The following is a 16,044-nucleotide window of genomic DNA, read 5'->3' on the forward strand; positions in this document are numbered from 1 at the left end:
GATACCTGTTGGTTTTGGTCTCAGTCTCCTCCATGATGTCTGAGCACCTTGAGGTCAGAGACTGTGTTGTGTTCATCTTTATACACTCATGTCTAGCACAGCGCCTGTTCCGCATCGGGCTGGCAGGTGCTCAATGGAGGGGTGGATGGACAATGATCTTAAAATACTTGACAGTGAGTCCCAGTGTTGGCGGGAGCTTCTCAAGTCAGTCATGCCCACCTGGACATTGTGACAATCGTAATGAGGGCCTGGGCACAATTCAAGATTTCTAAAGGCCCATTGGATGTAACGCATTTACCCAGGTTAAGAACCTCCCCCCTCCCCTGACTAAAATGTCCACTTGCATTGTTTCTGGCTAGAATTCTGTCAGTCTTTTCTGATGCCCCAGGTTTTTCATGAGGAATGGAAGACAAAATGGGCTGTTAGTACCTACTTGTCCTTTAAAAAATTATCACAATTTTCTTTCTTTCTTTCTTTCTTTCTTTCTTTCTTTCTTTCTTTCTTCCTTCGTATGTGGGAAAAAGTAAGTAAAATCAGCAGCTAACTTGCATATGATAGAAAATAAAACTTGGTGATGTAAAGGTGAGATGCCAACTTTATGTCGTGGTTCATTCATTGATTCCTTCACATTTACTGAGCACCTACTACGTGCTGGGCACCGTGTTAGGGGCTCCAGACAGAGCAGCGAACAAGAGATCCTGTTCTCTTGGAGCTTACTTTCGTTGGATGAGAAAGAGATGATAAACCAATAAACACTCAAAATATCTGGTAATAGTAAGTGCTACTCAGAGAATAAAATCAGAAGGATGGATCAGACTGGGTGGCAGGGAAGGCCGTTGCCAGGAGGTTATGTTTAAGCTGACATCTAACAACAAAAATATGAGAATAAAGAGCAACTTCAGAGGAGGAAATCATGCAAACAGCCTCCAAGGCAGGAATGGATGCGGCATTGCTATGGTTTTTGCGTGCTTACCTATTTACCCTCTGTCTCCTCCACTGAGCTGTGGCCTCCTTGACAAGAAGGGCTATGTCTATTCTATTTACTAACATATGCCCGGCATAGTGCCTGCCTGGCACACAGGACATTCTTAATATATATTATTGAATAATGAGTGAACCACTGCCCACCAGTCTCTTTGCTTAAGGTCAGGGAGGTTCCTGCAGGTGTGGGCCACCGGGCCCCAGATTGGTAGAACAGAGCAAAGCAGAAGCTGGTTTCCTTGTAGTGTGTGGCAGCGAGAGAGGGCTCAGGGACTCAAGGACAGGGTGAGGTGAGCAGCACATCCCAGCCACTGCTTTCAAGGTTTCCTGTTCGGTCTGCTTATTTGCTGTGCTTCTGGGAATCTGAGATCAGACTTGGCTGATTTCATTCTTATCACTCAGCTGCACAATAATTTCTGGGCAAAAGGAAGCTTCTAATTAAGAGTTCAAATCCCCCAGAAGCCATATGCCAAGGCACATATGTGGAAAAATCCCCAGCTGCCTTCTTTGCCATAAGGATGATAGCAGCTAACTGGCAGGCTGATCTGGGCCAGCCAGGCCTTTCACCCAAACAAAACAACAGCGGCCACAACAACCACAAAAGTCCTGCTGCAGCTACTGGTTCTAGGGACTGGAGTTACTCAGAAGCCCTTCTCCTACCAGCTGCAGCAGGATTTGCTGGTCCTTTTGTTAGGACCTGGGATATGTAAGGTCTTTGAAGATTCTGGACCTGTTTCACTCTATATCAAGTATCTTACATTTTATAACATGTAATTAGAAAAAGTGCATTTTGTTCTTGCTCTAAAACATTTGAGAGGGTTTTGTTGCAGTTAGCTAATGCTGTGTAACAAATCACCTCAAAACTTAGTGGCTTAAAACAACAACATGTCATCTTTCAGTGGTGGTTTTCCTCCAAATGGAGTTAGCTGGAACTGTCTGAAGGCTGGACCAGGAGCTCAGCTGAGACGGAAATGTCTGGAATGCCTGGGCATCTGGAGTCAGATGGAGCTTGACTGGGAGTTCAGTTGGGGCTGTCATCTGGGGGCCTTGGTTCTTCTCCATGTGGGCCTCTCCACGTGGCTACTTGGACTGCCTCATAGCATGGTGGCTGAGTTCCAAGAAGGACTGTTCCAAGAGTAAGCATTCCAAGAGGGAGGAAACAGAAGCTGCCAGACAAATTAAAGTCTAGTCTTGAACCTGGCTTAGCATTGCTTCCTCTACATTTCTTTCTTTCTTTTTTTTTTCTTTTTTCTTTTTTTTTTTAACTCAAAGGACTGGCAGGCCAAGCCCACAGTTTATGTGGGAGGGAATTACACAAGGGCATAAATATGGGGAGATATGTTCATCTGGGCCACCACAATGACAGTTTACCATGATTCTTAAAATAATTATTATTGTGGGGGCACCTGGGTGGCTCAGTCAGCTGAGTGTCTGACTCGATCTCATGATCTCATGGTTGGCGAGTTCAAGCCCTGCATCGGGCTCTCTGCCGTGAGCACAGAGCCCACCACAGATCCTCTGTCCTTTGCCTCTTTCCCTCCCCTGCTCGCTCATGCTCTCTCTCTCACAAATAATAAACCGTAAAAAACTTTTACATTATGTATATTTTATCATAATAAAAATTATTTTGAGTTTTTGTTTTATATTTTTAGTATCTATTGTATTTACAACTGTGTAAGAGTTGGTTGAGCTGCAGTTAACTATTTCTTTGCTATTCAGTGTGGTCCATGGACTAGAAGCAGTGGTATCACCTAGGAGCTTGTTAGAAATGCAGAGTCTCAGGCCCCATCCCAGACCTACTGAATCTGAATCTGAGTTCAAGCAAGATCCCCAGAGGTTTTGTATGCTCATTAGTGTTTGAGAAATACTGAATTACTCTACATAAATGTTATGTTTTGTAGACAATTATGTATTGATTTTGATCATATAATTTTCTGTTTTGCCTTTTGGAGTCATTACACATGTTTTTAAGCCCTCCAAATTTTTCATAGGGTTGAAAGATGCCCCCAGGCCCTGGCCACCATGCCTAGGGTGCCTAGGGGATGAACCTAGACAACTTTGTATGCCTTGTATTCCTTTTCTCATCCCTGACTTTCCCCCCTGTACTTAAGTTCTTCAGGTCATCTACCTGGTTTTCTTTGAGCCATGATTAGGATGACTTCCTCGGCTTTCAGAACCACAGTCCATGATCAAGGGACCTCGGTCCTTAAAGCAGCCCCAGGCCTCTAGGATACCACATCCCAGGCAGAGTTCAGCTGGCTAGGGAGGCAAAATCAACTGTGTCTACTCCAAATTACTAAACGAGCAGGTAACCTTAAAGCTTCCTCCTAAGAAGGTAACTTCAACCTGGAACCATTAAAAAAAAAAAAAAAAAAAACTATTTACTGAAGTGCAATATACGTACAGAAAAGTACACACACATATTTACAATTCAATACATTTTCATACACTAACCACTAACCGCTCTCTTATAACCAACCTACAGGTCAGGGATAGAATATGACCAGCATCCAGGAAACCCTTCTAGTTCCTACTGCCCGCCCCCCTTACCCCAAATTAACCACTTTTTGGATGAATAGCATAGATTAATTTTCACCAATTTTTGTTCTCGCTGTAAGCAGAATGACACAGGATACTCTCTTTTGTGTCTATCTCAATTTTGCGTTTCTGAAATTCATCCATATTGTTGTTTGTAGCTGCAGTCTGTATTCTCACTCCTGTATGGTGTTCCATTGTGTGAATTCGCCCAGTTTTAAAAGTCATTGTATTGTTGATGGGCATTTGGTCAGTTTCTAGTTTGAGGCTATTATGATAGTGCAGGTGGGCACGTTTCAGCACTTTTTGAGGAAGCGCTCAGTGCATTTCTGGGGGAACTACCCAGGAGTGGGACTGCCAGCTCACGGGTGTGTCCATGCTTAGATTTAGTGACACTGCCAGGCAGCTTTCTAAACTGCTAGCCCTGTTCTTACTCTAAAAAGGAATGCCCCGCCCCCATTCCATCCCTTCTTGCAAATGTGACAAATCTCAAACACAAGGTTATTTTTCAAACGCGAAACTTACAAATTTCTACCAAAACGTTGGTGCTAACATTTCAAAATAAATAAATGCATCCATGAAATCCTCAGCAGTAGCAGAATGAGAAAGCAAAGAATCGGATGACAGCTATGATACCGAGATGCTAAGACGTTTTTTCTTTGTTGCTGAGAGGGCTGGGAACCTTTTTGCAAAAGCTGCTGCCAATCAGGCTTGCCGATCTTTGCAGGGCTAATTAACAGCACTTGGGCAAGCAAGGGGGGGCGGGTGCCCGCACAGGGAAGTGAATTGAGCCATCCCAGGGCTTATGACTAATTATGAACACAAAGAGCACTTAAAGACTGTGATTTAAAAAAAAAAAAAAAAAAAAACAAGACAAAAAAAAATCTCTTCAAATTCTAATGCCAGCCAGCTTGTGATGACAGGGCTTGGGGGCAGGGGTGCCAGGAAAAATCTCCTACGGTGGACTAAACCATACAGCACAGCCCAGAAGTCGTGCAGCCATCCTCCCAAGCAAGCACGGTGAAAGGGCTTCCTTTGTGTCACTTGGGAGCCAGGGGTGTGTGTCAATTCCATTTCCAGGGGGCATCCTGGCCCTACCACGTCAAACCTGTTATTCCTTGTTCTCACTAGGCTCCGAGGAGCAGACTGGGGTAACCCAGGCCCCTGCGGGGGTGAATGGGGTGGAGTTGTATGTGCAAGCTTTGATCCCCATTAGCTACAAACAGCTAATAATCCATAAGGGATGCAAATCAGGCCCCAATTAATAGCACTTAACTAGCATCTCCTGGAGCAGTGCAAAAGGAAGGTGTGAATATTTGCTGGGGAGGAAAGCAACCCCATGCCCTTCACTGCAGAAGCTTGTTTGATCAGGGGAAATCCCTGGGCTTGCTGGGAGGGAAGAAGGAAGCCCAGACCGAAAGCCTGCTTTGGTGCCCTCAGGGCATCTGGAAGAGCATCCACACAGTTCTGGCGTGTTCAGTGATTCGAGGTGAGGCCCAGGAATCAGACATGACCACATTTCCTTGCTTCCCCTTCCCTTGGGGGAGCTGCCTGGCCAACTCTATCCAGTTCTGAAGATACAACCACAGGCCTCCCACCAGTCTCTGAGAAGAGACCAGGACAACCGAAGATCCCAAAATATTGGGGGAAGGGAGCTAGGCTGGGAGGAGGGGCAAAAGAGAAGGAACTATTTACTTAAAAGGGTGGTGGGAAGCTGTTTGCACCAATAGCCTTGCACACTCTAGAGCAGGGGGTCTTAATTTTATCTGATCCATGGATCCTTTTGGCAATCTAGTGAAGCCTCTGGACCCCCTGCTGAAGAAAAATTGACATGCATAGAATATAACATAGTACAACTATGTTATTAAAGGACAGCTATCAAAATATCTGAAACACAATATGTGTTTCTTTGTTAACATGCAGTCAAGAGCCAACAGCAGGACCACTGACCACAATGGTTTCAAAGCAATGATGAGCTTTAGCAATAAGTTATCTACAATAACTGTAAAATAGCATAAAAATATCTTTGATTTTGTTTGGTGACAGTCACAGGTGCTGCTAACATTCCTATGATGGGGTACCTACCCCCAGAATTGAAGGAAATGTTAAATTTCAATTACAGATTAGTGAAAATAAAATGTTACCTTTTCCCTACCCAAAGTACAAACTTTCTGAATCCTATCCATAGACTTCCCCGGTTAAGAACCTCAAGGTCACAATAAACAATAAGTGTTGGTGAGGATGTGGAGAAAAAGGAACCCTCACGCACTGTTGGTGGGTATGCAAATTGGTGCAGCCACTGTGGAAAACAGTATGGAGGTTCATCAAAAAAAATGTTTTTTTTAAATTTTTTTTTAATGTTTATTTATTTTTGAGACAGAGAGAGACAGAGCGTGAACGGGGGAGGGGCAGAGAGAGAGGGAGACACAGAATCGGAAGCAGGCTTCAGGCTCTGAGCCATCAACCCAGAGCCCGACGCGACCTGAGCCATGTGATCATGACCTGAGCTGAAGTCGGTTAACCGACTGAGCCACCCAGGCTCCCCTCATCAAAAATTTTTAAACAGAACTACCCTGGGATCCATTAATTTCACTACTGGGTATTTACCCAAAGAATACAAAAACACGAATTGGGATAGATACATGCAACCCTGTGTTTATTGCAGCATTATTTACAATAGCCAAATTCTGGAGGCAGCCCAAGGGTCCATCAACAGATGAATGGATAAAGAAGATGTGGCATATACATACCATAGAGTATTACTCAGCCATAAAAGAATGAAATCTTGCCATTGGCAACAATATGGATGGATCTAGAGGTATAATTCTAAGTGAAATACATCAGTCAAAGAAAGACAAATACCATATGATCTCACTCCTATGTGGAATTTAAGAAACTAAACGAACAAAGACACAACGAGACAAACCAAAAAGCCGACTTAGCTATAGAGAGTAAACTGATGGTTACCAGAGGGGAGGTGGCTGGGGGCATGGCTAAAATAGGTGAAGGGGATTAAGAATACCCTTATCATGATGAGCACTGAGTAATGTACAGAATTGTTGAATCACTATATTGTACAGCTGAAACTAACATAATAGTGTATATTAACTATACTGGAATTAAAATTTTTAAAAATGAAAAAGAACCTCAATATCATAAACTGAATTTAAAATGATATATTCAAGTTATTAATGCATGTTCCCCTCGCTTAAAAAGGCTTAGCAACATTTTAAAATGATTCTTAGGAGAAAATGATTTTTATGGGCACTGGCATTAAAAAGATACTAGTTTCTTCAAATTTAACAAGTGGGTTGAGATGCAAAGATTCGTTCATTCATCCATTTATGGACCAAAGACTTACTGAGCCCTGATGCACCACGTTAGGGATGAAGCCATCCACAGAGATTCTATCCAGTTTAGCTGGTGGCAGAGAGCTAGCTGTCCACCAAAGGTTTGTTCTCTCCATCTACAGCAGTGTTCTAAGGAAGTTGCTGCCATGCCAGAGACCATGTTCCTTGTATCTTATCAGGTGGGAGCGACACGGCGAGTTTGCATCAACGGAATACGAATGGAAGTGACACATGTCTCTTCCAGGTCAAGACTTTGAAGAAGTGAGCGTGTCTTCCTCTGTCTCCCGGTTGAGTATTAAAGAAGACCGTTTGGACCCCAAAATGACTGCACAGTACTGGACACTCCCATCGCCCTTCCACAATCAGCAAGACGCAGGATTAAATGATAAGCTTCTATTGTGCTAAGCCATCGAGATTTGGGGGTTTGCCTGTTACAACAGCTAGTGTGTTACTTTGCTACAACAAGCGTGACTTAGGAATAGCATTCCTGGGGACCCCCATCTCCCTACTCACCATGGAAGGTATGGTATTGCAGAGTAGCTCACTCAACTCTATTCTGACCCCTTTGTAGTAGGCAAATCCAAGTATTTCCTTACATCCCAGATATCACTTCTGGTTCAGATTTCACAGGAGACGCGAGTTTCGCCAAGCCCTTCTGCGGGATTTGGGGAGCAGAACGGAACACAACGTAGCGGAACTTGTGTTCCTACAGTTTCTGCTCTTTCTTCTGGCAAAGACGATTGTGAAGCTGCAAGCATGGACAACTCATCTACAGTGGCTTAAACACGCGGGGGCTTGTTCTCACTCGAGAAGAAGTTTGGAGGTAGGCAGTCACTGGGTTGGTTCCTGAGTTCAGCAGTATCAGGAGCAGCATTTGTCTAATTCTTTCAGACTTTCCCTCATGGTTACAAGGCTATTGTGTCAGCTCTGGCCATCACATCTCCGTTGAAAGCAGGACAAAAACAAAGTAGAAAAGGGTAACAACATCACCATTATTGGCCTCTTTTTATTGAAGGCAAAGGCCTTCCCAGAAGCCCTCACAACAGACTTATTCGCAGGTGTCACTGTCCAAAATTGGACACCTCGCCTCCTGAACAAAATTTGAGTTCTGTTGGCAGGGAAGAAGACAAGAAGCTACAGGGTACCCCAAACCTGTGGAATTAATGATCTCTGCCCTCAAGGAGTTAATGATGGCTTTGCAGAGACAGAACACACGCAGAGATGTTTCAGTAATAATAAGAATTAAGAAAAGAGATACGGCAATAATAACATAAATGACAGAAGAGATATTTTGGAGGAGACCCAGACCTGAGGGTTCTGACTCGGCCTACCCTCATTTTAAGGAGGGCTGACATGAGGGACTTGTGTGTCTCAGCTGAGCTCCATGGTGGCCTCTTACCTGCTGCCCTGCATCGTTTGACGTTACCTCCCAGAGCAGACAAGTGTTCTGAACATCAGTTCAGACCAAGTGGCTTCTGCGGGGTTGATGGGCAGGGAGTGGTGAACTTGACCTGGCCCTGGACGGATAAAAAGGGCACTGCAAGGATTGGAGAAAGGGTCCCAAACACAAGTCCAGCATTTATTTTGTGAGAAGGGTGTTTCCCTGGATGCTGGAAACAATAAAAATGGCCACCTACCTGTGATCAGCCCACACCCCTTTGACCGAGACAGAATACCGAGCTCTAAATTTGCCTTCAGGAGGGCACCTGGGTAGCTCAGTCGGTTCAGCATCCGACTCTTGATTTCGGCTCAGGTCGCGATCTCACGGTTGGTGAGTTCCAGCCCTGCATCAGTCTCTGTGCTGACAGTGCGGAGCCTGGTTGAGAGTCTCTTCTTCTCCCCCTCTCTCTGTTCCTCTCCCGCTTGTGCAAACAACAACTTTAGATTTGCACTTGGTTTTTGGCACCAGGTTTATTAACACTGATGATCCTCATCCCACCTGGAGGCCCCCAGACCGTTCAGGTAATGAATTTGCCTTTATGGCAGCAGCACTCCTGCTAAGGAGAAATGAGTGTTCTCCACGAATTTTAATTTTAATTTGGTGGCTCTTGCGATATTGGTCCTGGATCATTTGCTGCTCACGCTCAACTTTAACTTTTCCCAATAACGTGGTTCACCAACCCACTGGGATGCTGGTTTGGACAAGAGGAAAAATCTACAGAAGTGTCTCTACCATGTCCTTAGGGCCTCCATCGTGCCGCAGGCGAAATTTCAACTACCAATAGCTGCAACTCCTGCCTGAGGGCTTTCTTTGAAACTGTGGGAGGCCTTCCTGTCTACCCACACGGTAGGCCAGAAGCATCAGGAGATTAATGCTACCTCTCCTCCAGCGTAGCTCTCAGCCAGGATTAATAGGATTTAATGTGCCTAAATGCCTTGACTCCTCCATTCTTCTGAGCGATAACTCCGAGGTCTGTGTTTTGTCTGTTTCCTGGAGTTCCTCCATAGGATGGGGCTCCAGTTGCCCAGAGTGGCCGCCACGCTGCTCAGACACTGTTGGCTGGAGACTCCTCTTTCCTGATTCACTTTCCCATGCTGCACACCCCTGGTTTCCCCCGTGCAGGCTCATCTACCAAGTGAGGAATGTCAATGTTATCAATTGACTCTGAAGAAAGAAAAGCCCAGGCAACCCCAGGAAGAACAGGAGGAAGGAACACTGCTATTTCCAAGTGGTAATGATAATGGAAAGAGGGTTTCAGCCCAGGGGGCTGCCCAGAGAGACTCTGCCAGAGGGAGAAGTGCCAAAGGACCGATGGGCAGCAAGCTATGAACAGTAACAAGAATGATTTATTCTCACTTATTTTGCACTTAGACGCATCACTGAATTTAATCCTGCCAACGACTCTCTGAGACGGCTGTTATCCTCTCCATTTCATAGGTGAGGAGACTAGGATTCAGAGATGTTAAGAAGTTGCCCAAGGTCACTGAGCGAGGAAATGGAACAGTAAAAATTCAAACCGAGTCAATTTCCTTTCCGTGCTTTAACTATTATACTGTACTTCAACTTGTTGTTGTGGGTTGAATGGTCTCCCTCTACTAATTCATACGTCGAAGTCCTCACCCCCAGTACCTTAGAATGTGACCTTATTTGGAATAGGTTCATGGAAGGCGTAATTAGTGATGATGAGGTCACACTGGAGTGGGCTCCTAATCCAACACGACTGGTGTCCTTGTACAAAGGGGAACTTCGGACTCAGATGTACACTCATGGAAACACCAGGAGGACATGAAGGCAGAGGTTGGGGTGATGCATCTACAAGCCAAGTAACGCCAAAGATGGCCAGCAAACCACAGAAGCTGGGGTAGCATGGGCCAGATTCTTCCTCATAGCGCCGGAAGGAATCAACCCGTCTGGTCTTGGACTATGAGAAAATCATTTCTGTTATTTAAGATGCCCAGTTTGTGAGCTGACTATATCAAAAAGACAGAGTCTCTCTGCACGGGGGAAAGAATCTGAGCAATCTTCATGTCTTAATTTGGACGCCCCTGGGGGTGTCTGGGTGGCTCGGTTGGTTAAGCGCCTGACTTTGGTTCAGATCTTGCAGTTCATGAGTTTGAGCCTTGGCTTGGGCTCTGTGCTGACAGCTCAGAGCCTGGAGCCTGCTTCAGACTGTGTCTCCCTCTCTCTCTGCCCCTTGCCCACTCATACTCTGTCTCTCTCTCTCTCTCAAAAATAAATAAACATTAAAACAAACAAACAAACAAACAAAACCCTTCTTAATTTGGACTGCCCTGAAGCTGACTCCAAGAAAAGGATATGAGGAACATTAGTTGATCTGGGCGGCTCAAGGAGCACCATTACTTATTAGTGTTCATAGCTTGTTGCCCATCAGCCCATTGACACTTCTGTCTCTGTCGGACTCTCTCTGGGCTCTGTCAGTTCCCTGGGCTGAAACCCCCTTTCCGTTATTGACAAAACTTGGAAATAGCAGTGTGTCTTCCTCTTGTTCTTTTACAGAATCAATTGATAACATGGACATTCCTCACTTGATGTATATACACCAGTGTGGGGGAAACTGGTGCAGACCCAGATAGGAGATATGGTCTTTCACCTCACTACCCAAGTTTCTGAATTTTCTCCAATATATCTTTGCTGGGAAAAAAAAAAAATCAGGTTTTTTTTGCTGGTTTCTCCTTCAGCTGAAAGCCTGGCCCATGCCCAAGGATCAACCCCTCCTTCTGTTCCGACTTCAAATATGGAATGGCTGGGGCTCCTATCTGGGAGCACAGTTCGACAAAGTTTCACACACATGATTTTGTTTAATCCTTGGCGATATTGGACAACGTCCTCTAGATGAGAGACAATAGGTCTCCACAGTGGAAACATACCCTGGGGTTTGGGGTCTTTTAGCAAATGTTTTGATGTTCACCTGAACCGTTGGAGTTGGCATTTGCCTCTGTGTGGCGAGGTCATACTGGGCCATATGCATTTGTTTCCTCTCTGGACACACTTCAGACAGATCCCATGAGCTGGAAAAGGAGACTGTTGGGACTTTGTTAAATTAACATTTGGTAAGGGAAGCAGAGGGTCTGGGATGGTGAGCTGTGGTTCAACAACAGACCACAGGAGAAACTGAAATAGGTTTATCACTCACAGGTCCTGGAGGAAGTACACAGCATGCCTCCAGGGGCCACAGGGAGGTCAAGGCAGGGTGCAGACAAAGGGAGCAACAGGCCCTGGGCACATGCCTTTACTAGGGTTCATGGGTGAAGTGCTTTGGGGTTCTGAGGCTGAGACCAGATCGGTCAATTCAAACAAAAAAGAGAAGAATTTTGGTAAGGTCCATGGGGGTCTTATCAAAGGCACACACGGTGTTGGGGGGGGAAGGCCCTGGGAGGTGAGGGAGACTGTTTATCACAAGGGCTGTTGGGAGAGTCGTATCAGGAACTTACACTTGCTCATGACTCTGTGGGCTATTATCTAGGGCCCGTGCCTGCATGAGTGGACTACTACCCGTTGGACACCCTTGCAGGCTGCTTGACCAAACAAAACGGATGCGAGGCTGCAATATCATGGAGAAGCCTAGCTAAATGCTTCACAGAGACCAAGTCAGAAAGACAGCGAGGACACTTGTTGACATCAAATAACTTTATTGGATGAACTCCTTCGTCATGCGTTTTTCTTCTCCAAAGGGTATATCCAGTGGTTTTCTTGTAGCAGAGGTGCTGTGGGGAGGAACGTGATGCACACGTATCAGTGAACTATTACCACGACAGTGGTGTGTCACAAATCATCCCAAAGTTCAATGGCATGAAACAATCTTTTAGTCTATGCCTACTGTGCCGTGGGTTGGCTACAACTTAGCTGGGTCAGCATTCTGTTCCAGGCTCCAGTCTGCAGGTTGGGTTCACCTCAGCTCCACAGGGGCCCAGGCCAAAGGGGCAGCAACTACCCAGAGTGTATTTTTGTCACAGTGGATCCAAGGGCGCAAGAGAATGGCTCAGCCATGCAAACACATTTCAAGACTCCGTTCGTGTCACATGGTCTAGCCCAGGCAAGAGTGAGTATACTCACCCTCTGTGAATTTATAGCGAGATTGTGGATAACTCTATTACGAGTGACAAATGTGGGCTAACAATTCACTAGTATTTCATGTACCCTGGGATAATATGGACATGTATCTCTTCAAATGAATTTTTGTTCCTACTTGGGCATACTCCAGTGGCCAAAGTGTGTATGTCATTGGCAACAGAGGAGGTGGGGAGAAGGCACGGGTGGGGGCGAGTTAGAATGGCACCGTTGCGTTTTCAGGATACGGTGCCCAGAACTCTGGCGAGGTGTGTGGCTGTTATATGATTACATTCCTACCACTTGAACATTATGAAAGTAAATTAAAGAAAGATGGTTACTTGCAGACTTGGATTTGTGGCCTGAGGTTTGTTCCCGTCTCCCTTAAATTTTCACAAAACGGGTGTCACAACTCACAGTCTGTTTTATCAACAACAACAAAAAAATCTATTGTGACCATTTTCTAACATCCTTGGTCTGATTTTATGATACATTTTATCAAATGGATGTGTCATAATTTATCCTGTCTCTTCATGTGGTACCTATGCTTTCTTTCTAACTTTGTATTATTGTAAACAACACTGTGGTAAGTGTCTTCCATATTATGCTGTGTTGGATGCTTTTGCTGCACAGTCATTATTCCTGCATTCATCGTATCTTCTTGTTTGCACGTTCTCTTTATCCCAATTGAGCATCCAATAAAATGTATTATTTTGCACTGCATTATCTATCAATCTATCTATCATCTATCTATTAAAGAAGTGCTCCTCAAATTCTTTCCTAAAAAAGGCAAAACACAGATTAATTAATTAATTAACAGAACAGCCATATTTTTGAAACAGAAATCAGGATGTTTAGTGAGACAAATAGTAGTACTCAAGGGACACAGCTCCTCAGATGGTCTAGTGGACCCATGGGGTGTAGATGCTTAATCATAGAAAGCTCAAAGACCCATTGCTACCCATCTGTAAAATAGGGATAAAAATAATACCATCTGTATAGGATGGTTGGTAGGATTAGATGAACTAAATTATGTACAGTTCTAAATGCACTGTTTTGCTACTTGTAAAGGCTCCATAAATATTATTATTATTATTACCATTGATGACAGTTCAAAAATAGTCATTTTTTCATAGCAGCAAACAGGAAGCCATATGGTAGACTAACTCATCAGAGGACACTGCTGGTCAGCACAGAATTACCTGGAAAGCTAGCCATTCAGGGCTTTAAAAGGTTTATAAGAGTGATATGGACCTAGAGATATCAGGGCATTTGGGCATCAGGATCCCAGTGGAACCATGGACCTGAAATGATTTCTCACCATGGCTTGCCTCTGCTTTTCTCTACTGTCTTCTTTCCTTTTCTCTCATGTAATGACTGGTTTTGTCTCCTACCTAATCTACACCGAGGAACATGGCCACCAACTGCACCAAATTTTTGCATGTGGCAGATTCAGCATTCTGGAGAGAGACCCATCCCTTTTCCAAAGCACAAAGTCAAAATTTCCTAGGAGATAAGATTGATTAGCTTTAATCGGGCTGGATGCCTATCCCTGAATCCATCATCTGTAGCTAGAGGAGCAAGAAAATATTGCACAAACTGGTTGCTCCCATGGAAACCATGTGGCTTGATTCTTAGAAAATGGGAAGGAAGGTTCTAAGAAGTAGGGAGAGTGTAGGACAAAATATTAGAAGTGCAGTATGGCTGGTCCTCTCTGCCATCTCTTGTGGCCATTGAGATAGAAGATGAAGCAGTCATCCCCGGATACTCATCCAAGGAAGTGGGAATTGATTACTAGCTTGACCATCACTTTGCCCAGCTTGGGGACATGACTTCCTCTTAGCTCTCTTTGTTCCTCTTTACCTGTCCTCACTTTCCAGCCTGTAGGCAAAGGAAACCTTGCCGAGTGCTCCAAGTAAAAGGTGCTATCACATTTTACAAAGCCCTTAAGACCATCATTTGGAACACTCTGGTTCTTTGTCATCCTGAAAGCAAGCCCATCGGTGCTTGGTGGAGGTGTCTGAAGAAGGATTGTTAAGCACCAGCTCACAGGGATGGTGAGGTGTATTTTAAAACCCAAACTGCTGTCAGAGAGCATATGGCTTTTGTTATTTCAATATTAGCAACTTACTCCCCGTGGGTTTTGTCACATGAATTTCAGAAGGATGGAGTGTTTTCCCGATTGACGCTTGAGAAATGTTCTTTGTGCCACTGTCACAAATATTTCCAGTTCTTGCTGGGCAAGAAGATGGCTGAGCCGCTGGAGACAGTCTATCCATGTCACTTGACACAGCATGTGAGGTCAGGCAGGGGTGAGCGCCCTTGTCTGGACACAAAGCGGGAGCATTATCTGCTCTGTGGGGAAGCCCATCGCGCTCAGCCTGCTTGGGAGGGAGACTGACACATGTGGGTCATTCCGCAGAGCCCTTTCTCCTTCACAGAGCAAAGCGGGCCTGACACTTCCCAGAGAAAATAACCCAGAGAGCACTCAGACGAAGGAGGGGCAAACATTACCGGTGCTTTCTGGAAAGCCTTTTCTTTATGGATTCATGGCAGTCATTTTTTTTTTCTCACCTCAGCTAATTTATTACTATTTTTTTTGGTTCTTAATAGAAGAAAGAAAGGAAGTTGTCATTATTTGAATTCCCACTGTGTGCTGGGATCAGTTCTGTGCTGGAGGTGGTTTGGATAGGTTGACGAGAACCAGTTGTTCAGTTTCCAGGCAATTTGCAAGACGACTGTTAAACGTAGCCATTATTAAACATTAAGTTACATTAACTCATCATTTGATAAGTTATATTTAAAAAGGAAATAAATGCTCAAAGCTCATCCTTTCTATTTTGCTGCATTTTTCTGTTACTTATGCCCTTGAGGTTATTTATGTCTATTGTATCTGTATGCTGGAAATACTGTATCATAGCTTGCTACTGTGCGTCTATTTGCCAAGCTGGTGGCTTGAGATTGGCCATGGCAGCCTCAGAAATCAACAAATGCTACAAATCAGGACTTGATTTATTGTTTTGTTGATTGCCCAGACTTAAGAAAGTAACAGGTAAGGGGCACCTGGGTGGCTTAGGTCATGATCTCACGTTCCTAAGGTTGAGCCTCACTCACATCGGGCTTGCTGCTGTTGGCCTGTCAGCACAGAGCTCACTTTGGATCCTCTGTCCCCCTCTCTCCCTTCCTCCCCCCCTTGCTGTCTCCCCCAAACAAATAAGTGTTTAAAAAAAAACGAGAAAACGACAGATAACTGTTAATAACACATATTACATCAAAAAATGTGTCATGTCTATAAGTATTATGTTATGAATAGCATAAAAACCTAAGAAAATACTCTTCCGATATTTGAAACGATTACCTGATTCAGCAAAGTGGCTCGTGTCATCAACCATCCAGTGAAGTTCTGACATGCGTTCTTATCTCACTTTTGTCTTCCTCATTCATGAAAACAAAATAGCAACCAATATTCATATCAGTTGCAACCATAGTTTGGTTATGGGTTCAAAGTTTCAGCAAAAATCAGTGAAAACATTTTACGAGAATTAACTGACTAATGTAATCTACAATAATAAGTATTGTAGATTTTATTATTATTTGTAAATTGGGTACTATACGTCTTTTCTATTAACACACTTACAATAACTTTATATGTATAAAAATATTTTGCGG

The sequence above is a fragment of the Felis catus genome, chromosome C2 (genome assembly GCF_018350175.1).
Source record: "Felis catus isolate Fca126 chromosome C2, F.catus_Fca126_mat1.0, whole genome shotgun sequence".
In the NCBI taxonomy this organism is placed as follows: domain Eukaryota; kingdom Metazoa; phylum Chordata; class Mammalia; order Carnivora; family Felidae; genus Felis; species Felis catus.